This window comes from Lynx rufus, unplaced genomic scaffold (genome assembly GCF_022079265.1).
Source record: "Lynx rufus isolate CCGP_SWC_20201006 ecotype Redwood Valley unplaced genomic scaffold, mLynRuf1.p SCAF_4, whole genome shotgun sequence".
In the NCBI taxonomy this organism is placed as follows: Eukaryota; Metazoa; Chordata; class Mammalia; order Carnivora; family Felidae; genus Lynx; species Lynx rufus.
Window position 1 is genome coordinate 85,842,735 of NW_025814856.1, and position 25,257 is coordinate 85,867,991.

At 36.7% G+C, this 25,257-nt stretch overlaps 1 protein-coding gene across 1 annotated transcript in view; it reads right to left on the reverse strand.

Annotated features, from left to right (window-relative positions):
* The window catches only part of SEMA3C (semaphorin 3C), a 174,666-nt gene that overhangs the window by 91,162 nt on the left and 58,247 nt on the right, over positions 1-25,257 (reverse strand). The gene's annotated exons all lie outside the window — the stretch shown is intronic.

Here is a 25,257-nt window from a genome sequence, read left to right on the forward strand (position 1 = left end):
GAGTGACAACTCTAGAAAGCAGTTTGCTTGCACATTTTACTCTTTCAATGATGTACTATTTCTAAATTTTAGACATTGAATCACAAATACATTTCTAGAAATTCCCAATAGCACCTTCTAATAAGAGTTCCCAAGAAAATCAACTGAATTATTACATGTAAATGTTTGAATTTAATGAAGAGAAAGTAGTCAATAAATTCTAATATTATTACTGTTAGTATTAGTATAGTATTATCAATTTGAATCGCTATCAAAAAGATGTATGGAATTAGAACAAATAGGTACACGTTTTTCTATTTTTCTCTTTTTCTTTTAATTTAAGGAACTAGATAGACCCCTAAAATTACTAACACACGATCACAAAACATAGTCTCTGATGCTGCGTCCATACATTGAGAGTAAAGTGCAGATTTTTTTTCTATGTGGAAAAAAACCATTAAGAAGTTATAAAAATACTTCAGAAGAGTATTGAGAAGTAAATCATGAGAGAAGATAAGAACAAAAGAAATTGAAAGATGATTTAAACAAGAGACTAGATGACAGATCTGGAAACAGGAGATTTGAGATGCTGAGCGCTGTGTGGCGTGCTAACCTAGTTACAATTCTAAGTTACTGAGCCTCAGTAGGTCTCAAAGACAGACAGGTGATGCTGTTGGCAGCAGTGGTAAGCGCTGGCCCAGAAACTGGAACAACTTCTTTCATGAGGAGAGCAAGGAAGAGTAGAGGGATGTCATTCAGGAAAAAAGTCAGCCCCTCAGAGTGGCCAAAATGAACAAATCAGGAGACTATAGATGCTGGAGAGGATGTGGAGAAACGGGAACCCTCTTGCACTGTTGGTGGGAATGCAAATTGGTGCAGCCGCTCTGGAAAACAGTGTGGAGCTTCCTCAAAAAATTAAAAATAGACCTACCTTATGACCCAGCAGTAGCACTGCTAGGAATTTACCCAAGGGATACAGGAGTACTGATGCACAGGGGCACTTGTACCCCAATGTTTATAGCAGCACTCTCAACAATAGCCAAATTATGGAAAGAGCCTAAATGTCCATCCACTGATGAATGGATAAAAAAATTGTGGTTTATATACACAATGGAGTACTACATGGCAATGAGAAAGAATGAAATATGGCCCTTTGTAGCAACATGGATGGAACTGGAGAGTGTGATGCTAAGTGAAATAAGCCCTACAGAGAAAGACAGATACCATATGGTTTCACTCTTATGTGGATCCTGAGAAACTTAACAGAAACCCATGGGGGAGGGGAAGGAAAAAAAAAAAAAAAGAGGTTAGAGTGGGAGAAAGCCAAAGCATAAGAGAGTCTTAAAAACTAAGAACAAACTGAGGGTTGATGGGGGGTGGGGGGGGAGGGTGGGTGATGGGTATTGAGGAGGGCACCTTTTGGGATGAGCACTGGGTGTTGTATGGAAACGAATTTGACAATAAACTTCATATATTGAAAAAAAATAAAAAAATAAAAAAATTATCTGTATTTTCTCAAAACAAAACAAAACAAAACAAAAGTCAGCCCCTGCTAGGTCAGAGATTCTTGGTGACACAGAGGGGAAAAATGAAAGAGCTCAGAATATGAGAGAGAATAAGGAATCCCAACAAACATCTCTCAAAAGTTGCAAAAACAAAGACGGCCTTGATTTTGCCTAAAATTCAGGAGACATAAAGCTTGCTTTTCATCATATGGAGGAGATTCATGGCTGTACATTTTTTATATAAAAATATCAGGAGAAGGTTATAGCTTGGGGTGAAGAATAGATGTTCAACATGTAGCAGTAAATAACACTCCAGTGAAATACATAGACTAAAGAAGTAAAATGTGACTGAGTTCATGGCCTCTGGGGCCCAACTGCTAGAGTCTGAATCCTAGCTCTGCCATTTCTATATATACTTGGAGGTGCCTTTTTCCCTCTGTACTCTAGTGTCTTCACGGGTAAGGTCAGAATAATAACAGTACCTACCTCATAGGGTGTTGTGAGGTTCAAGCATATATGATGCTGATATACATCAAGTGCTTAACAGAGTGTCTGTCCTATAGGGACATGGGTTACATTATTATGACTTGGGAAAAGACATCAAGTGTCAGCCAGAAAAGTAAGAAGAATAATTCCTTACAGATGCAGAAAACATAGAGGACCAGATTGCCTGACTTTTATTTATTCATATATTTAATACTTCATTTTTTTCACATGGAGAATGTACTCAGATTATGTGAACAGGAGTATAAAATAATAAGTCATTTTTAAGGAAAATAGTTTGCTTGAGGGGCAGGATAATTTTGAAGTATGTGAGTCTGGAAACCTAACAGATGCTGATTAGTCCAGATACGATGCTGCTGAAGACCTGATATGCTAAGAATGGAAAGGAAGAATTGATGTACAGAACACTTTAAAAAAAAAGGATTTGGAATAATTTTATATGAAGCTGGTCTTGGGGTAAAGGGAAGCTGTAAACTGAGAACAGGAGAAATGAACGTGCCTTTACTACTTTTGGGAGATGTGAAAGGGAAATTTCTTTGGTACAGAGATTACTTGAGTGTTGATAGCTTAAATTCAAATCAAAGCAGATATGTCCCATGAACATGTAAAATTAGAATATTAACTTGCCATTAGAAATATGTAATCTGAAGGTAAAGTTTTTCAATTGTTCTCATGGATGATGTGAGTCTCTGAGAGTAGACAGTTCTGAGGAAGCCCTGAGAAGACACTCTGAGGGGAGTAAGTCTAAAGTGAAAAGCAAAACACAGAGATGCATTGACTGTTTCATTCAAAAAGAGAAGCTCTGTAATTGAAACTGAAGGTGCATCATGATGTATCGGCAGCAGCGTGATACTGTGGTGGGGGTATACAACTGGGGTCAGACAGTTCTGAATTGAAATCCTAGCCTCTTCACTTATTAAGTATGTTATTTTAAGAAAACTACCTCACTTTGCCCAGTTTTGATTTCCTCATCTATAAATTAGTTATATTAATACATAGTTCACAAGATGTTTCACCAGCACACAGTAGAGGATCAGTGCGTGTTCTTTTAACAGGAGACACTGTTGACCTTCCGTCTAAGAGATAATTTTCCCCTTCTTCCCTGTAGGCAGAGTTGGTCTATGCCGACCACAGTTGTCCCACCACCCCCCCAGCCAGTGAGTGGTCTATATGTGACATGTGACTAGTTCTGGTCAATGAGATTTAAAGGGAAGCCTTCTGCAAGGGTGCTGGAAGAGGTTCCTTCAGTTTTAAAGACTGGCATAAAATAAGAGGTGATTTCTTTTCTGCCTCTGGACATTGGTATGTAAGGATATGATATCCGCAGCAGTTACAGCTTACCAAGAAGATTGCCAGCTGAGAATGGCAAGCAAAAATTTTTTCAAAAGGAAAAAAAAAAAACCTGGATGAAGAAACAATTTGATCTCTGAACCAACCCTGGAGCTACTCAATCACTGGACTACTTCTGTTATATAAGTTAAAAAAAAAATCCATACATTTTCATTTCCTGTTGTTGAAATTCTTACTGGCTCACATATCTTCCAGGTATTCATAGCCCTTACCTACCACCTTCTCACCCTTTCTATCATAGTTTGTTTAGTGCCACTACTTTCTCAAAATATTCCTTTTTATTTTTCTTTTTCCCTTCTCTTCTTAATCTATACTGAAATAAAACTAAGAGTGTGATCTTAGCTGGGAAAACAGTCTCAACTGAATTTTATTTGCAAGAGACAAACAATGGCAGTTTTCCTCTTCATCTGTTTCATCAGAAAATAATCAATTTCTTTCATTAATTCAAATACCAGAGGGAACAATAATTGCATTAACTTAAGACCTTTCTGGTCCAAGGATTTTATCTATTTTTCTGAGCCATAAAGCTATCTTCCAATTTAATTACCTGCTGCCCATTGACAGTTGACAGCTGTTAACCAAGGAAGATTTACTTAAGAAGTGCCCTGTTGGAAACCTAGAAGCCAAGCCTATTTTGTTTAAATGCTATTTCAATTGCTGTTACTTAGCCATAACTGAACTCTGGAGCTTGGGAAACAAAACAAAACAAAACAAAACAAAACTCTTTTTTAGAAGAAAGAGATGAGTGCAATGCATTGAGGACTTTTATCTATAACAAGAATGACTGAAGAATCCATAATTTTGGTTTAATGCAGATCCAACATAAAGGAATGATTGAATGATTTGGTCACAGATAGAGAACATGACTGATTTCATGATTTGGCTGGTGAGAGAAGTGAAGCACAATTACTGGCCTTTCATCTAAACAAGTCAAAGTATATTTCTTTAAATCTTAACAATGATGTCAACCTTTTTATAGCACTGGAGGTAGAACTAGTTGTGCTGTTTTTCAGAACATGCTCAACTGATTGAGAAGGAACGTTGGCTGAGAATATGTAGTATTAAAAAACACAGTGGCCCCACGAAGGGCAGTGCAGGTCTCTAAGTCCCTGGGAAAATCTCCTGGGAAATAATATTAAAAAAAGAAAAAAAAACCAAAAAATGTATTGCATGCTTCCAACCTGAAATCTGTATTACTGTAGAGTTCTATGATGGAAAATTACTGTAATGCCTTCCATGCCAACGCTCCCGGAGGGAAAATTTGCAGCACAATATGCTTACCTGAAATTCATGTATTGACATGGATTTTTCTTCATATAGTTGAAACTACTGTTAGTCTTGAGAATTTAACCAAGGCTAGGAGAACAATACATTCCCCCAGAATACAAACCCTAGCAATGAAAGCTTCTGGGTTCACTTGAATATAGTCAATATATTGCTGTAGCAATTACAACATAATTTAATATACTGTAATATATTCTGTCTATAAATAACACTCTATTTCTAACCACGTAAGAGCTAACTTTTGTTCTCTGCTGAGCTAGTCAGAGATCTTAACATTTCTGTGGTGACCAAGTCAATAAAAACTCATTCAAGTGCTCAGAAATGTGATCTTGGTGGAGGAGGGTGGAGAGTCTTTCTCTTTCATGAACAATACATATTTGTTAAGCTATTAAGTAGGGGAACTCATTCACTCAGAATACTACATTATCTTTGGCCTTTTATACATTACAGGTAGACAGAAGTTTACTTGATTGAAAATCAATTCCCAGGGGTCCCTCTATTAGAAACGTAAGCAGTGGTTACTTGTTAATTAGATTTAAAGTTCAGGATGTGTTATTAATTTATGTATCAATATATGTGTCAAGCCCTTATCACAGCTGACTAGACTGCTCAAATAAGAGGACACAAATATGAAGATACCGTGCCCTTACAATTGCAAATCTTATCTTACATTCTGTTATTCTGTTTGGCTAGCCCACCATGACCTTCTCAACATAAACCTTAGCTCTCCCCCAGGCAAAATGCACATCTACAGATTTCAAAGTAAAGCCTTAGGATATCTTTTACTTCAGAGGTATTGCTACTGACAGGATAATTTCCTCTCCAGAATGTCTTATCTCACAAGAATTTTAAGTAGAGTGGGCTTAAATGACCCATCCTCTCCCCGAGGCTCACTATTCTGAAACTGGGTTAGAAACTGAACTTCACCTGTCCCTTTAGGACAAACAGGCAGATAAAGAAAAGAGCAGTGAAACTTCACCAGACTGAAAAGACAGCTCCTAATTCCTGTAGCAAAGAGATGCTAGAAGGCATGTTGTTAAAACCACATTTGCTCAAAAATAATAGCCCCAAATAGCCACCACATGTGGGTTTACCATTAGAAATAGTGGTTCTATGTGCTTTATAAATGTATTTCATTTAATTTGCATTCAAAGCCTTTGTGTTAGGCCTTAATATTATTCCTGTTCCACACATAAAGAAACCAAATTTCAGAGAATTTGAGCAATCTAACCAAGGTCACACAGTAGTGAGTAAAAGAGGCTAGAGCCAGTATTCAAAGCAAGGGGAGTCCCTTAATCCATGAATTCAATTGAATATCCTCTTGTTTTTCAAATCAGACAGACTTCAACTCTATTTGTTGGGCTTCTATTATGTGGTATACATCTTATATTACATTCATACACCATGAATCTGTGCAATATCAAATATAGTATAAGAAATGCTTCTGCCTCTCAAATTTTCTTTGCTAATCTGAGAAGCATGGCAGAGGGGGAGGGGATGGGGTGACCACACTCCAAACAACTTGAGAATGATCAAAATTTCTCAGGGATGCTGTTCTTACGAAACCAGCATAGCAAGTCTGAGAAAGGCTACACGAAAATGAGATCAGAGTCAAACATCACTTCACATAAAGGTAAAAAGTTCTAGCAAAATGCCAAATGGATGAAAGTAGGAATATGGGAAACAGTTCTATTCAGTGAGCCTGACCAGGGAAGGACAACAGTAGAGACAGAATATCTCCCAGGAGTTGTTGTCAGAGGGAAAATCAGCCAATATACAGGAGCCTTTAAGAAGGAAAGTTATTCTAGTTTGCTCCAGACAGTCCAGTTTTTTCCAGCAAAATCATCTATAGTACCTCTTCTGCACTCTCAAAGGAGTCATAGTTTGGATGTTAAATTATATGGTCAGTCCACTTTTAAGCTCCCTCTTCTTGTCTGGCATGGTTCTCCATTACTTTCAGAACAACATCTGATGTTTTTCGTGTCCTTACCATGATCTGGTTTGAGATTAGCTCACTAGAAAACCTCAATCATCACTATTTGCCTATTTTCATTGTGTTCTCACCCTTCTGGCCTTCTTTTCATATTTTTAAACATGCCTTCCTCCTTTCTGCCTCCGGGCCTTTGTGCATGTTCTTCCTCCTGCTGAAAGGATTCCTCCTGCCTTTTTTTTTTTTAACCTCCACTCATAACTCAAGCAGCAGTTTCAATGTAACTGAAATTGGATGCTTCATAAAAGCTGCCTTGATCCCCTAGATGAGGTCAGCTCTCTAGTCTGTTGATATTTGCTCAATTTCCCTCAGTGGTTTTCTCTTAAAGACTGCCTGGAAGATCACTTGAAACATTCTGAAACACCATGGATTGGAGGGTGTGGGACTAGACTGTACAGCTAAAACTGCCTCTGAATCCAAGACAAAGTTCTTTGTCCATTCACATTCTACCCTTTTTCTGCTATTTTGAGTCTTATGATCTTTTAATCTTGGTGAATTAAAAATTTTGAGCATGAGCCAATAAAATGAGAAAAAGTGCTATCAAATTTCAAATATTTGGGTTTACATGATTACAATCTATTCCTATTAAAAGGTAAGGCTTATGGAGGCAAGAGGGGAGGATCGGTTTTGGAATTAGCCAACCAGAGGTGAAGTAACAGCTTTACCATTTGCTGATAAGGGGCTTGATTTTTCCCCCTCCCCCCAATCTCTCCCTTCTACCCACCCTGACCTTAGGTCTTAAATCTACAAAATAAAAGAAGAATGAGATTATTTATTAAGGAGAATAATCTCTAATGTTCCCTGCAGCAATAAAAATGTCCATGAAAATAATTCCTTTTCCACTGTTTACAAGTATTATCTACTGTTGTACAATATCTGTAAGGCTAATGTAATCTTTCATATTACTATAAATCTGACAGGAAGAAAGGATATGTTTAAAATCCTATCTTAGAAATATGACCACAGAAATAAAACTGTGTCTCTTCTGGAAAAAATGAAACTAAACCAAAACCTAACTAAGGCTTCTCTTTCCCCTACCTAAAGCATACTCTGTTTGTGTTACACAGTTCAATCAACTGGAGAATTATACACTCTGACTTAGCCTTCCTCCAAGCTCACTTGGGAGACATGAAAGCACTTTTCAAGGATGTTAGGTGTCAGTCTCTGGCTCCTTGTATGGAAAGGGGCAGCTAGATTCTACCTCAGAGTATGAAGAATATACAATTGGGAAATAGCTAAAAAGTCTTGAGATTGTCTGAACTGGGAGGAACTTGTGGAAAACAGAACCAAATCTGAGGCCATTGTGGAGCTGGTGCAAGGATGTGCTGAGTCATCATTATCATAGGTGTTCCTATTGCCAGGAGGGCCTCAGCTTCAGAGTGTCCACTTGAGATGTAAACAAGGGAGATAAACTTGTGGAGGAGGAAACACTTGATCTGACACCTCCTTTCTAGAACTCTTGACACTTGTGGAAAAACTGCCTTGGGGCAAGGTGTTCAAAAGCAGAAGATGCAAGGTAGTTAGCAAAACAAAAGCAGAAACACAAGAGAAAGCCACAAAAAAAAAAAAAAAAAAAAAAAGGGAAAGGGATATAATAACAGTTGGAGAATGGTGTAAATGAGTGCATCTCTACCAAATATGATATTATACTTTCATTACAATTGTTTAAGTAAAGCTTTGGAGATATAGAAAGCATTTTTTCATGCTGTTAAGTTTCGAAAGCAGGCTATATTCAATATGAAAACAAGACTAGGAAGAACAATTTTAAAAAATTAGCGCTAAAAGTCTTTGGATGGTGAGACGTAAAAGTTTAAAGACAAGAAGACAATACCTCAAACCAACGCGTGTGTAAAGGGCAGGGGTGAAGAGATGACATGGTATATTATACCAGCAAAATCTCAGAGCACACAGAATACAACAGACCCCACTACTCCACGACAATCCCCCAAGGGACTATACCAGATCCATCATATGGAAAGATCCTTAAGGTAGTATTGAATACTTGTCTATCCTGAAATTTGAACTATTTATTGGTTTTCCACACTTCCAACAAAACTTCCTTTGCATACATTGTGGCCTTCCAGTGGGAACTTCTAGTCAGTACCCTTGGTTGTAGCAAGAGTAGTAAAGATTCCATATGCTGAGTGAGGTCTCTTGTCACATCTCACCCCCCACAAAGTTTTCTAAACCTTCATGCCACAATTCTCTATGACACAAAGCTTACCTTTTATATAATATAGTATATTAGCTCTACACAAAATTAAAATATTTTTGAGGTATATATTTTTTTCAATCATTCAGTAGATAGTAGATAAGCCAGGGCTAGGTAAAAAGATAAACATTCTTGGTCTCTCTCCTCAAAGTGGATAGTGCAGAATGGGAGGGATACAAACAGCTATGAGTACAAGAAGATGACTCAGGAAATCAAGGGAGCACTAAAGAAGGAAGGTCAAGGCTTCCTGGAAATAACAAGGAAATCTTAAACAGAAGGAAATGCTTGACGTTATTTCTTCATTCAACAAATATCAGTTGAGCCACTTTATCTATTAAACTAATAATCACAGTGATAAATGCTAACATTTACCAAACACCAACAAAGTATGGTAGAAGACAGGATAAGCGTATAAGGCAAGGGTGGCTGCCACACATCAGGAGTCAGAAAAAGCCGCTGTAGGGAAGTGTCATATAAGCCATGGCCCAAGGAATAAATATAAGTTAATAAATAAACATTTTCCAGGGAATGGAAAGAGTTTGAATAGAAGTCCTGAGATGGGAGATCCAAGGATAATAGGAAGTTTTTGGAGGTGATAAAGAAGAGGATTTGGGTGAACTTTGTTAAGCAGAAGCAAGGAGTCAACCAACATGCCAAAAAGCAAACTTCTTGAATGTCACACGAGCAACATGCAGGGATGCAAACTCCTTGTGTATCAAACCAAAGTGGCTGATTTTTCCTAAGCTGCGTAAGGTGCCAGTGGAAAAAAAGTCTGAGAAAGTGCAAGACATGATCACTTAGAAGTCTGTGGTAGGAAGATATTTCTGCTACTAAGGGGTTCTCAGAGCAAGATTATCTTCTGATATGATAGTGAGTGAATAAAGTAGAATAAAATATTTGTATAACTAAACTATAAGGTATCTGCATAGAAATGAATATGCATAGACAAAAGTCTTGGAAAATACTCAACTGGGTTAACAGTCTTCTTCATGATGTGCTCAGTTAAAAATAAGAGTCTGATAATACTGGTGGCTCAATTTAAGCTTCTGTCAGTTTGAAGAATTATAATTACTCTTTAATCGAGAATCAGGCAGTGCAAACTTTCTCCACAGACCTTTATGATTTAAAAATATTCTCATCCAGGAGTCTGGTTGTACCACACCTAACTAAATGTTGAACTACACAAAGAAAGGAATACCAGTTATCACTAGCTGGGAAACAGCTCTGTATTGCCAAATTTTTTTGATCCCTAGATTCTTTCAGGATGATGGAAGACCACCCACAACTTTTAGTAAGACAGACTATTTGGACTTTAATAACCCAGCTCTCCCACCAACCAAAATTCTTGAACTCTGCTTTCACTTGATGCATTCTTAAACCCATTTTCATTTGCACACAGAAAAATATCATAAACTGTATACAATAAAATCTCAAATCTAAAGAACCAGCCTTCGTGAACAAAGAAATACAGAGATGTTTTCCTAAAAAGACAGCTATTTTATCTAAACATTATTTCATTCAGTGTGACTCACTGTTTAGCCAAATTACTGCATTTGGCTTCAAAACAAAGAAACAAGTTGGAAAAATGTAGAGGACAGTAGAGACATGTTCATTTCACTTTAAACACATTTGCCAGTCATTCAGTGCAGAAAACTTCTTTTCTCCTTTCTTCTTTATCTCTCTCCCCTGACACTGTCTAAAATACAAGGTCAGTGACTCTCAGTGCTCAGCTGCTGGAGAAGAGACTTGAAGGGAGTCCTCGGGAGTGTGCCTCTACAAAGTAATAGAGCTCCCCTTTGATTCTTTTCAAGAGAAAACACAAAGGATCTGACCACGTTTCCTGCAGCTTTGAAAAGCCTAAGACTCATCATGTATACAATGGCTTGCATATACATTGTCTATACAGTTTCTCTTTTCTTCATCCTAGATTGGGAAACCGTTTTGATTCCAAATTTCAGATGTTGGTATTTTGAGATGGAGTGGATGCAGCATCATTCAGTCTTTCAAAAGAGAAGATTATTGTTGCACTTTTCTGCTTTTGCTCTGGAAACAAAATATTTATCATTCCTGGAGGCACTTCAAGGAGAATAGCAGAATATGGACTCAAAGCATATTTATTTTACAAAATGCTATTGCATCCATGAGCCAAGACTGTCTCTTTAATTTTCAGAGTACAAGTAAAATCTTTTTGTGGAAAGAAGGCACACTTAAAAGAGGAACTGACAGGCTATGGGAAACCAAAAGTTTGACCCGAGTATTAACAGCTCACAGTCGTCTTTTTAACGGGGAGGGAAGTTTCATTCCACTGATTTATAGCCAGTTTTTCTCCTGAATCTCAAAAAGCAAAACATAGTTTACTAGGCAAAACGACAGGTGTAGCGAGTTGGGATGGTGTTATTTGAGGGATTTCACATTACACAGTTCAAGTGACTTAGCAAGATTAAGTAAAACAAGCCACTTTATGACCTAAAACCAGAAAGTGGATAAACAGGTTTCTAGTTAGGCATTTGCCTTTGGTTTCTCTTCATCAAAGAAAAATACAAGTTGTACCTCCATAATTTTAAAGCTTTGCAAGTTTTATTACTCATAAATAATGAATGTAAGAATAACTAAGATTGTCTTTTAACGTCCTAGTGGACAATTAATTCAAGTTAGTACAATTCACGTCCAAAAATCATATTAACCTAAGACATACAGATAATTAAATGAAACTCTTTTTATGTTCTGTTTTTGTGCCTTTTTAACCAAATGCATTTCTGGAATAAAGTCTGATGTCTGAAGACAGATATATGCTCAAGTCTTGGCACTGCATCTGACTAGCTATGTGGCTTTAGGCAAGTTATTTAAATTATTGGTGCCTAAGTGCTCCCACCTGAATGATGGAAATAATACCTATCGTGTGGAACAATTATGCTAATAGGGAAAATGTGTGAAGCACCTGAAGCATAGTAGCTATCATTCATCAGTGTTAGTCTCTATTCCAAGATGAAAGTCTCCACTTTAAACAAGTTATTTGTGCACTGTCATAGCTTTCGGGCATTACTCTGCAGTTGTTTTCTGAGCTGATCCTGCTAAATAAAGTCTGTGAATTAATGTCTAATTTATATTGAAGTAAAATTTGTATACCAATAAAAAGTTATAATGCTTCCAAATTCTAGCAAAAATAATTCTCAAATTTCAGTGCAAAAGCAAATGATTCTTTTTTTTTTTTGAGAGAGGGTGAGAGTGCGCATGCACACACACACAAGTGAGGGAAGGGCAAGGGGGAGAGAGAGAGAGAGAGAGAGAGAGAGAGAGAGAGAGAGAGAGAGAGAGAGAGACTCTTAACAGGCTCCACACTCAGCATGGAGCCCAACATGGGGCATGACCCTGGGATCATGACCTAGCCAAAAATCAAGAGTCAGATGCTCAACTGACTAAGCCACCCAGATGCCCCAAAAAGCAAACGATTTTTTTGTTTGTTATTTGCTTATTTTGAAAGAGAGCAAGGTTGAGAGAGCAAGGGAGAGGTAGAGAGAGAAACAGAGTATTGCAAGCAGGCTCCGTGTAAGTGCAGAGCCCAACGCGGGGTTTGAACCCACAAACTGTGAGATCATGACCTGAGCTGAAATCAAGAGTCAGATGCTTAACTGACTGAGTCACCCAGGAGCCCCAAATGATTTTTTTAAAAATACTTTTCTTCATCTTTTTCTAGTCTGTCTCTCCTAACTTACTACTCATGCTAGCTACCACCTAGTGAGAATATATGAAGTACCTATCAATTTACTAAAAAAGTTTGCACTGCCTTATTTAATCTCCACAGCAATCCTACTAACCAGGTCCTACTGTTTTCTGCATAAATATATGAAAAAATTGTGGATGAATCTTGGGCAACTTTCCCAAGTTTTGGATGTAAGTCTGTGTGACTCAAATTCCATAGTCCACAGGCCCTCATGGAAGATGAGAACACATTCAGCTGGAGGACTTGGTCTCCTTCACTTTTCTCTTAGTAAAGAAGTGGTTTTCAAATTTTAATATACAGAAGATATATGTGAATTGCTTATTAAAAATAAAAATTCATAGGGATAAAAATAGTTCCTTCCAGAAATACTTATTCAGAGATCTGTTGAACACATCAAAATTGTGGAAAATTGCAGTACCAGGGTGATTGCCAAGGAAATTAACTAAGATCTTCCCAAGCTTGCCTCCTTCTTATGATTCAGATCTTAACTGGCACCTAATCTGAGGAATATCCCTGCTCGCTTTATCTAAACAATGTCCTCCCATTTTATTTTCTATGTCATAGAAAATAGAAAATAAAAATGTATTATCTTCAAGTCCTTAATATTGTTTCTGGCCTTAAGTCTCAAATTTATTCTAAATATTATGCTGTTTGGGAGAGAATTAATATCAGTATGTGACTAGCAGAATGGTTTTTGGAGTCTATGCATTTATGTGTGAATTTTTGACAAAGACAATGGCTTAAAAAACAAAAATAATTTGACAAAGAATTTAAGGTGTTCCAAAAGATGAGACTGTTTTTCTTCACAAAGCTTTGTGTGAAGATTAGAGATAATTTATACTTTGGCTCAATTCTCCTGTTTCTACAAAGAATTTGGAGGGTCTCAAAAATGCATGAGATAGACACAAGTGAGAGGCACTGAAGGGCCATGCACAACTATATCATCTGTGCAGAAAAGCTTTCTCCCTAAGTTTTGGTACTGAAGATCCCCAACTGATATATAAATACAATACAAATCTTCAAGCTAATTATTTTAGATTCAAAACTAATTTTCCCTTAAAAGAAATGACTGTTATAAGCTGTACTAAAGTTCACAGTTTTCCCTTGCAAAAGCCCATCTGCCTAATTATCATGTTATTACTAATAATGATAATGAAGCAAATGTTTGTCCAATAATATTTTCTAAGATTTTCCATAAATAATCATTTATCTTCATTATAGTCCTATAAGTTCTGTCATGTTCAGTGTGGTCAGGGTGTCAGGGTAAACACTCTCATTGCCACATCTTTTGTGTCTTGCAAAATTACTTAATTCTTTGGAGCCTAAGTTTACTCATCTATAAAATGGGGATGATGAAATCATATATCTCATTGGTTTGTTAGGATTAATTAAGTTAATAAATTAAAGTAGTTAGAACAATTACAGGCTCATTATTTTGCTGTAGTAATATACAAGGCAGTAGAAGATAACTATCTTTAAAGACAGGCACAGAATGGCACAGGAATCCCATCATCCAACCTATAAACCAGGATATCATTCTCAATTCCTCCCTCACAGCCAATCAATCAGTTGCTGAGTGTTGCTGATTTACCTCTAAAATGTCTCTTGAATCTATCCTTTCTTCTCTATTCCAATTACCACTCTTTAATTCTAGACACTTGTAGTGTCATCTCTGACTGGATAATTGCATGAAATAGATAATTTCTTTGCCTGCCATCAGTCTTATCCTTTGTTCAAATATTTACTGAATGTTTGGAAAATATGGGCACCATGAGGCAGTCTGTGTTCTGGATGCTACAGATAACAACAACTGTGACCCTACCCTACAAATCAAGTGGAATTCTCACATCAGCTTCATGTTTCCACCTGAGTTAACTACCATCTAAAAGTTAAGCATGATGATGGCTTTTACACAGCACTCCTGTCCTACTTTAAGTCTATTCGGTGACTTCCTATTTCTAAACTGATTATTCTGAGCATGTCAGAAGCTGTGGGGGCACTTTAAGAATCTAGCAAGTCTTACAGCCTTTCTTTTCCTCAGAAATTTCCTATGTGATTATAGTCATAAAATGCTGCACACTTCAGGATGTCACTGATACCCTGGAATTCATTCAGGTATCACTCCGATGTTCAATGAGGGCAGCGGGGGTGGGAGGGTGGGGAGGAGGTGGTCCATGTACCCAGGTTATAAATGTCCTATCTAAAGGGAAAATCCCATGCCTACAAGTTTGTAAAGCAAGGTTTTTCATGACTTGACCCACTCTCTTAGCGCCTCAGCCCTAACACCTGGTATTTTCTCCTTGATCTTTTTTGTTCCTGCAGTAGAGCTACCTGTAATGTCTGAAAAACATCTTACTATGTCATGCTTATCAGCTATGTTCACACTAGTCTTCTTTGTCTTACTTGCCTGGCTAACTTTTCCATATTTTTAAGGCTTAACTAACACTATAATTTCTATGAAGTCTTTCCCAATTCTCACTTTCTCCTGTGAGAAATGAGAATGACTTACCTTTATTAATAGCATACTATTTTTTCTGGCACTAAGATGTGTTTTTTTTTTGTTTTTTTGTTTTTTTATTTTTGGGACAGAGAAAGACAGAGCATGAACGGGGGAGGGGCAGAGAGAGAGGGAGACACAGAATCGGAAACAGGCTCCAGGCTCTGAGCCATCAGCCCAGAGCCCGACGCGAGGCTCGAACTCACGGACCGCGAGATCGTGACCTGGCTGAAGTCGGACGCTTAACCGACTGCGCCACCCAGGCGCCCCACTAAGATGTGTTTTAATTACATATATTTAATCCTTGCACTATGAGATTTGTATATAATACTTTATGTCTTATAAAGAAACTACTGTTAGCGGAGTCAAATAGGGGCTGATCCACTATAGCTAAGGAGTAGTAAAATTGGGATTGGAATCCAGAATCCAGGAAAGCTTGACTCTAAAGTTTTTTACACTTTAACACTTTGAGTACACATTCATTCTTACACATATTAGACCTACCCAGACTCATTTTCCCCCAATCTAGGCACTTCTTAAAAATTTTATTATTTATTTTAGAAACTTCCAGAATGCCTTAAAGAGACTGGAAAACTATATCTATTCAATGAAAATTGTTTAAATGGATCTGTAAAAGTCCTTTAATTTTCAACCCAATTTGGGAGGGGGAAGGAGAAGAGAAGAGAAAGGATTATATGTCCCAGCAGGTGATGTTGCCTGACTTAAAGTATTTGTCATTTATCAGGGAGGGAATTTGAGACAGTGGTATAGCCTAATCCTTTTCAAATGATCAGTGGTGAAGAACAAGTGTTTTTTGTTTTGTTTTGTTTTAATTTTTGTAACATAATAAAAGTAAATATCTGGACACATGAAAATTAACAGCAGCAACTCAGCCATACAAAATAAAAGCCCAGATTTCTTAACATTAGATTCGGTAGATGTCAATGTACTAGGATTTTCTGTATTTACCACGTTGTGGACTGGTAACAACTGTTGGCATTCTCTCCAGTTACGGAGGATCACACTTGAATAATGCTGGTACAAACAAGTTGGGTTTTTGTTTGTTTGTTTGTTTGTTTTTCCTTTTACAAAAGTAATAGGAGCAAATACACTTGGCATTCTCATTTTGCTTGTGCCACAATTAGGACAAACAATGAGTGAGTCAACAGCATGATTAGTCAACAAGGCTACCAATACTGAGCAATTTACACAGGGCTTACTGAGGGAGCGGGCAGCAGAGCCACGGTTACAAACAGCCAGGTGGCAGAGGCATTTATTAGAAAGAGAATCAGTAGCAAACAACAATCTTGTTCTTAAAACCAGCCTTTTACTCTTATACATATCATCTAATTCAGCCTTAGTTTTTGCATCTGTAAATAACAGAATTGAACCAATTAATAAGATCCTTTCTAGCATTGGTCTTTTCTAAGATTTTTAAAAACTACTCTTAACCCCTATCTCAACATAGATGGAATTCTTTCCAGTTTTATCTAGAAAATGCTTTTTCTTCTTTCCTGATATTATTTCCATTGCTACACATGCACCTAATCCTAGTGTCTCAGAAGCAGTTACACAATTTCTGAACAATGGTTAGACATGTGTACTTAACTAAATTTCAATTTGTATATCTCTAGTTTCCTCTGATATGATACTCAGAATAAAAACATAAATAACTTAAGTTTGTGAAAATAAATAAAAAACATTTCAAGTAATGTTTCCTTTTGGATTTAGGCTAGAACTATGCCCCCTGTTTAATCTCATAACTTACTTGAAGCTCTAATTTTTGATTTAGGAAGTCATGTATTCTCTCTGTTTTTTTTTTTTCTTGTTTTTTTTTTCGTTTGTTTTTAGGAAGCCATATATTCTCTTGACTAAAATCCTCCATCTATAAAGAGATCCCTATGCCTATCTAGTACACACTAGTGCATACAATCAATTTAAAAATTGTTATTTATTAGATGATAACTTTACTGCCTTCTTGTCTCCATACCCTGCACATAGAATAACATTCAAGGTCAGGTCATAGGTCACTGTCAAAAGTTCCTTCTCTTAATACATTTGGAAGAGAAAAAAGAAAGCCTCCATTAGATAAGTCTAAAACAACTTCTTAGTCCCAACCTTTTTACAGTTATTGATGTTTTATTCATCAAAGGATTTCTATTCTCTCAATTCCTCTGTTAAGTATATTTTTAAAAACAGGCAAAATACTCCAAGTCCAAATTTTTCTTCAAGTCAAGCATTCTTTCTTGTCATCCTTCCCTTTATCTTTTTTTAATTTAGTGTTTCTTTCTAACATATCATTTATCCAGCTTATGTAGTTTATAGAAAATAGTCATTTGCATCCCATGTTTTCTTTTCACGTTTTAATCTAAGATGGATCTACTCATGATGATTTTATTGTGGAATCTAGATCAAGGAATTCTTTTTCTGGCTCTGGAATCCCTCTCTTGAAACTGAACACAATCCCTTGCAGAATAGATGATAAGATCACTCATAAATCCACTTCGGCACCTTTCCCTTACCACGTTTTACAGAAACCCATGTTTCTTAATCTAAGAGCTTTTGCTGCCTCTTTAACCCAGTATATGAATGTCATACAAAACATCATTTTGCAGATAAGTTTCTAAATTTAGCCTTAAGTATGTCTATCTAATTCCACCATGAGCAGATGATGCGTAATCTCCTACAGTTACTGTAATGCATGAAAAATAATATAAGAATATTTAGCCTTTATTTTATATCACTCATAAACAGCCTTTCCACCTAAAATTTCAAACCAGATCTAGAAGTAGCAAGACTAAATTTTACTAATGGTGGCAATTAAAGAACTATTGATGCTTTTGCTGAATAGATATGTAAAAAGAAAAATTACCATTGCTGAAAAAATACTTTTCCCTGATTTTAAAGTCGTAATATATTTTTTAAACTGATAGACTATATGTTACTTTTTATCAAGGCCTCTACTCCATGTATAACAAAAAACTGTATGCATAAAAATACATTTTCTTAAAGGGAGATGCTACTGAATATAGTGGATAATAATGTACCTTTGCATAATATTTTTTCAAAGAAAAAGAAAAGAAACACTATATATGAGGGTATAGAGTAACAGATACTCTCAACTTCAATTGGTACAAATATAAATGTGTATATTGCTTCTGGAAGGCAGGTCTATTATAGATTAAAAAGTTAGACAACAACCCCTGAGAGAGTAATATAAGAGACTATCTTCATGGGCTTTGAATAGGTAGAGATTTGTTAAATACATACATATATATATGTGTGTGTGTATATATATATATATATATATATATATATATATATATATATACACACCAACAGAAAAGAATAATGAATTGGAATATATTAAAAGTTGGAACCTCCATTTATGCAACATCGAATGTGCTAAAAAGAAAGCCTAATGGAAAAATATTTAACTCTTATAACCCACATAGTGCTGATATCCAGAATGGATAAAGAACTCCAGGAAATCAGGAAGAAAAACATAAACTATAATAAAATGTGCAATGTCTTGAAATAATTGCCCTATAATATATCCAAATGAACAAGAAACATTTGAAAAGGTATCCAAAATCATTATTTATCCAGAGGATAAAAATTAAAACTATAATGAGATACCACAGTATACCAGAATAGCTAAATCTTTTGTTTTAATAAAAAAAAATTAAGACAGTAATTCCAAAATTTGGCAAGGATATAAAACAAATGGAATTTTCATATTCTCCTGGAAGGAATATAAATTTGTAATAACCACTTTGGAAAATAATTTGGCTCTATCTGCTTCATTTGAACATATGTATACTATATGATCCACTTACTCAATTCCTATGTATGTGCCAGAACACATGTATATGAATGTTCATAGCAACTTTATTCACAGTAGCCCTAATTCAGAAATGACATAAATATCTATGAACAGGAAAATGGATAAATACAGTATGATATTTTCCTATAAGGCGTGGTACTCAGCAATAAAAAAAAAAAAAAATGACTGAACTGGGGCACCTGGGTGGCTCAGTCAGTTGGGCATCCAACTTCGGCTCAGGTCATGATCTCACAGTTTGTGGGTTTGAGCCCTGCGTTGGGCTCTGTGCTGACAGCTAGGAGCCTGGAGCCTGCTTTGGATTCTGTGTCTCCCTCTCTCTCTGCCCCTCTCCACTCACACTCTGTCTGTCTGTCTCTCAAAAATAAGTAAACATTAAAAAAAATAAAAAAGACTGAACTACTTCTACTCATAATGTCAATGACTCAAAAAAAAATAAGTCAGACAAAAATAAAATATACTATATAGTTCAATTATAAAAAGCTCAAAATCAGGCAAAACTGAACAATGCTGTTAGAAGTTAGGGCACTGGTTACATTCAAGGAAAATAAGAATTGAGAGGGACAAGGGAGGACACAGATTTTTCAGTCTGGATGAAAGTATGGTTTCTTTGTGCCAAGTCACATGATAACTCATTGGTACAGAATATTTTTGCACTTTTCCTGTACCTATTTTTTTTTTTAAGTTTGTTTATTTTGAGAAAGAGAGCAGAGCCTCACGCAGGGCTGGATCCCATGACCCATGGGATCATGACTTGAGCCAAAATCAAGTCAGACACTTTACCAACAGAGCCACTGAGGTGCCCCTGTACCTGTGTTTGATTTGTTGAAAATTGTATTTTAAAAAAGAAGAGGTATTTAAATCTATACATGTGTAGCTTCTGAATCAGGGTGTGTTAGTTTTTGTGTTGCTGTAGCAAATTACTATGAGCTTTGTGGTTAAAGACAACAGAAATGTATTTTCTCAGTTTTGGAGGCCAGAAGTCCAAAATCAGTATCACCAGGCTGAAACTGAGCCATTGGTAGGACACATCCCCTCTGCATGCTCTAGAAGAGACTTGTTCTTTGTCTCTTTCAGATTCTGGGGCTACTGACATTCCCCGGCTTTGAAACCACCTCACTTCAGTCTCTCCCTCTGTGGTCCCATTTCCTTCTCTTCCTCTTCGATTTCAAATTTCTCTATCAGTATCTGATAAGCAAACATGTAATTGTACTTAAGTCTCACCTGGATATTACCCACGATAATCTCCAGATCTCAAGAGTTTAAATTTGTTCATTATCAGTGAAGTCAATTTTGCCATCTAAAGTCACGTTTATAGGGTCTGGGGATTAGGATGTAGCTATCTTTCAGGGAGCCCGTTGTTTAGCCTATATGTAGTGCCATTGACAGAAATCACTATCTCTGAGTTCAGAGGATAGGTAAACAACCCAGTGCTGGCATCAGCTGAGACGTTCTGGTGGATCAGGATGGAAGAGCTGCATTTTTATGGATAATGGTATCAGAACATGTAAAGAACAGGAAGTTATAGTCCAAAACGGCCACAGGGGATGCCAAGCATTAAAGGGAAAAAAAAAGTTTAGTATAATCCACTACTAAAACCAGTGTTCGCTGCATTCACACATCAAAACTGACACCAGTGAAAACGTTCGTTTTAGCATGTTAAAAACATGATCGAAAGGGGAAGATCCTTGACCACTTTTGTTTGGTTGGGGTTTTTTTCCACACTTCGGAAACCCTCTGTCATCTCTAAATGCCTGAGTTTATTATTCTTACGCAGAGTTACTTAAGCTGCTAGCACAAACACAGAGCGCTGTTAGGGATGGAGCATTTCACCAGCACCCTGGCACTTTAGCGAGACTCAGGCACAATTTCTTGGAAGCAGAAGAAACTATTTATTACATTCCCTAGTCAGGTCTCTGCAAGCAACCCCGTGGAGAGTCAAGAAACTCCCATATGTAGACTTCCGCATTACTATTGAATTATTGTTACATACGAAGCTTAATCCCTGACCTTATCAATGTCACTGGTACAAAATGCATGTGTGTCCCCTTGGAACTGTAGCTGGTATCACTTGTTATTCATAAAGCTCTTCTTTTTTGACATCCTTTCAAAGAAAATGAAATAATTTCACTATCTTACTCTTCACAGTGAAAACTCAGGTCATTATGCATTTAAAAAAAAAAACTTTTCTCTAATACAGTATGATTACAAATTTAGACATCAGAATGATCCAGAAAAATAGGTTATGTGCTTTAAGTGAGATTGCTGAGGTTATTCTTATAATTCTGGAAAATCATATGCTCCACTAAAAAAAGCTGTCAAAGAAAATGATAGAAAGCCCTTCCAAGGGTTCCCATCAGTTTTCTTTGAAGTGAACTTTAGAGAAGACCCCACATGAACTGCACAAGAAGGCAGCTTATGAATCTACATGGGAAGAGGAGACTTACTCTTCTTTACTTGCTCATGCTTTGGGATAATTTTCCCTGCCATCCATTTGGGATTATTAAAGGAACAGCAAAGGAATTCCCATTAGAAAGGTCACACACTAAAGCTGGAACCCAATACTGGGGACCTGCTGGTGGGCCAGAAAGGAACCTTTTAGTTGTTGGATCCTGGGTGAGACCAAGGTGGTGGGGTAGAGCTCATGTGAGCAAAGTGGGAAAAAGTCACCTGGGGTTTTTCAATATTTTAATATCAGTACAGGCAAGTTGATGCTTATCAGCTGAATATCAGGCCTGCATCCGTTGTATTAATGGTTGGCCATCTGTGCTTTTATACCTTTATGGAGAGGATATTTACCCAGCAACTAAATCCAGTTAAATTATGGCTAATACATAACCTCTTATGGGCCTAAAATAACAGCTGCTTGAAAGCTCAACACTAACTTCCATATATGTTTTCTACCGATAACATTATTTTCTATTTTTGCATTTTATTATTCTAGTGATTTTAAATTATTAAATTGTGGACCCACTGACAGAATATATTGTTAGGATACTTAGATGTAAGAAAAGACACAACCTGGGGGTGGGTGATGGGTATTGAGGAGGGCACCTTTTGGGATGAGCACTGGGTGTTGTATGGAAACCAATTTGTCAATAAATTTCATATATATATATAAAAAAAAGAAAAGACACAACCAGATATTTTGAAAATAGTATTTTCAGAGTGTTGAGGATGTCATGCTTCTCCATTTTCCATTATGTTACTATGCAAGGGCATGGACAGCTCTTTTGGATTTCCCTTGTCAATTGTGTTTCTTTACATGGAATTAAAATAGATAAGAAATATAATAATCTTGTATTAATAAGAAACATTTCTATAAGTGCTTTATATAATTATGGATCAGCTTATTTATTCTTTACAGTAGCCATAAAGAAAAGAAAGTTTATATTTTATCATTTAAAATGGGACATTTTTGGGGCGCCTGGGTGGCGCAGTCGGTTAAGCGTCCGACTTCAGCCAGGTCACGATCTCGCAGTCCGTGAGTTCGAGCCCCGTGTCGGGCTCTGGGCTGATGGCTCAGAGCCTGGAGCCTGCTTCCGATTCTGTGTCTCCCTCTCTCTCTGCGCCTCCCCCGTTCATGCTCTGTCTCTCTCTGTCCCAAAAATAAATAAACGTTGAAAAAAAAATTTTTTTAAATGGGACATTTTTGAATGTGAAAGGGGAACTAGTAATAATTCCTTCAGGACAACTGGTATAAATGGGGACTATCCGTGGCAAACTGAGATGGATGGCTACCATATGTATGAGAACTATTTTTATCCTTACATAGGTGAGGAAACCGTGGTGCAGATGTTTCAAAAGCATGCCCACATTCACAGCATCTATTAAGTGACAGAATCAGGCCTGACTCCCTGAGAAGTCTGACCCCAGAGTCCTTGACCTTAATCACAAGCCTGAAAGACTGCAGTAGAATACACATGGTTTAAACGCAAGGGAACCGAGAGCAATAAAAAGAGATTATAATGTTAACAATTTACCTTCATTGATATTCAGTTGTTAACACCAGTTTGAGCTGGGGAGATTACTAGTTTTGCTTGTGTTTAAATTTCTGTTCACCGTGAAGTTCTTTAAAAAAATAAACTTTTCTCAATCACTCATGTTGTTTTAACTAGACTTGGCATGTATTTAGCAATCTCATTATCATGTATTTATATAAAAGATAAGCCTTTATGAATTTATTAGTTGCTTCTTAAAAAAGGGCTGTGTGTGAGGAGATATTTGGATTAAATGTATTTGGATAATACAGTTTTGAATAGTCTTTCATAAATTAGCAAAGGAATTCTTAAATATTGTCACCAAATTTTTTAGAGGTTTAAAATTATTATTTGTGGAAGGGCTCTCCATGAATATGCAGGTAAAAAATCACCTTTCTTCCAATTTCATAAAGGTGTCGGGATAACAATGGATTTGATAGATAATCTGAGTTTAAAAAGTGACCCTTTGAGGCTGCATATTAAGACAATTGCTCTTTTCTGTCCATTTTCTCCTACACAGAACAGATGAAGTGTGCCTGCTTGTGAGACACAATAAAACATCAACACTCAAGCAACAACAACGAAAAACAACCATGAATATGAATTCACGGCGAACTAACAATTTGATAACCTGGAAGGAACAAGGATTAGCAAAGGCAGGGAGAGAGTGGCACTGCCATGCTGCACTGCATTCAAATAATGGTGACGCCCCCACCAGAGATTTTCAAAGGACACATAATCCTGATGGAGAAAGTAGGTCAGAAGAGGAATTTGTGCCGATAAAAACTGTGTACTTTAGGCTTAGAGTTTAAGGATTAATAAACAAAGAAGTATTGTGCATATAAATTCTTTTCTACAAAAATATGTTATAAATGATGTCTTATTATCTTATTGACTTCTGTTACTGGGTAACACTCATTCATTTACATGTCTCCAAGGCTGAAGAAGCTGGAACTGAAAAGAAAATGGACCTGATCCTTTATCTGGGCCTATGGCCCTTGGTGTGAACCAAGAGGAACCGCACCCCCAACAAGTATGGCAGAAATTCAAGCGGGTTATCAACTTAAATGGTCACTCCATTTGCCTCCCCTAGGCTTTGGAATGAAAATTACAGCCCCTGGGGTTGAGCTTGAAGCAAAAATCAACATTAGCCCTATCCTCCCTTTCCTCCCTTCTTCCTCCCTCTTATTTCATTCTAACAACCACATGCCACTGGATAATGGGATCAGGAGGAGCAGTCACTGAGGCCCTAACCTCACAAATTTCGTCATCAATGTATGTTAGTGAAAAACACCTCTCTTCACCTCCAACTATACCTTTCATTAAATTAATTCCTGAGTTTAATTCATTTTCATTTCTTTTTGTCTTCTCATGTATCTATCTGTGTTCTTTAAATTAGAGTCCAATTCCTGACTTCCAAGAAGAGAACAGCAATGCTTCAAGTGATGCTGGCTTTGGCAGCAGTGACATGGGGTCCTTTATTAAAGGGAATTAGAACTTTCAGAACGTGTCCACATGACATATATTCTTAAACTCAACAAATTATGCAATAAAATAATAATTTTGCACATGTTCAGCAGTGTAAAAAGGAAGGAAAAAGCTAGAAAAGACCCCCCAAAAAGTTTAAATTACATAATTCATTCCCCAGACAGGACATCTCAGAATTGCTTATTACTAGATAAAATATTAAAATATTAATTTTTGTCTTAAGGTGTATTAAAAATTTTTTAAAAATTAGTAGCCATAACTTGATACGGTTTTTCCTCTATCCACAAATATATTATAAAAAAATTAAAATCACATAATTATGAACACTTAAACGTATCAAAAATTTTCTCGATAGTATGACCAGCAGCTCCTCCCTTTCTCCAGACCTTCTACTGCTTGACAGTAATATTGAGGGAAGATTTTGATCAGACCAGTAATGACCAGTAAGTTTGATCAGACTTAGCATGAAGACTATATAAAGGAACTAAAAGCTCTTTGCTAACTAAGCAAACTAAGAATTTTTACCAGCTCACAGACTTTTAACAGCTAAGCATTTACTAGTGTCTTAGTTGCAAGACAAGTTTATTAATATCTTGTTATTAAATGTGATGTCTCTAAATGTGGCCAAGGATATTCTATATTCACAAAGTAGGAAATGGAATCTGTCAGGCTGATAATTTTTTCTCCTCCCCTGAAACTTCCATAGTGTTTGGATATTGGACCCTGATATGTGGTTATCTAAAATATTGTTGTAATTTCACCTTATTTTTAATATGTCTAAAGGACTCAACCACACTTAAAGCATTGACACGTTGAAAGTATCACTAGGCATTTGCTACTCTAGATAGTGTAGACTACTAAATCCTTCTGTATAAGAGGAAGGCTTTCAGGAGAGTCTTATAA